The sequence below is a fragment of the Alligator sinensis genome, unplaced genomic scaffold (assembly GCF_000455745.1).
Source record: "Alligator sinensis unplaced genomic scaffold, ASM45574v1 scaffold1181_1, whole genome shotgun sequence".
Classification (NCBI taxonomy): Eukaryota; Metazoa; Chordata; order Crocodylia; family Alligatoridae; genus Alligator; species Alligator sinensis.
The window spans coordinates 462,220-462,475 of record NW_005842945.1 but is presented as its reverse complement, the minus strand read 5'-3'; positions in this window follow the sequence as shown (position 1 = coordinate 462,475).

The following is a 256-nucleotide window of genomic DNA, read 5'->3' as shown; positions in this document are numbered from 1 at the left end:
GGCGAAGAGGACAGAACTGCCCCGGGGGCGTGTCCGGGGTAGCTGGGCAGGACTAAGCCCGCCACGGACCGCTGTTTGTCCGGCGAGACAGGACCCGCGCGGAGCAGCCGAGCCTGCTCGAGCCACGCTTGGAACCTGCTTGATCTGCACGTGTCAACAGCGGGAGGTGTCAGAGCAGTGCCCAGTGCCAAGCCTGTCTAGCACGTGGCTGCCAAGTGCACGAGGGCACCCTGCTCTGCCTGCCCATGGGCTACGA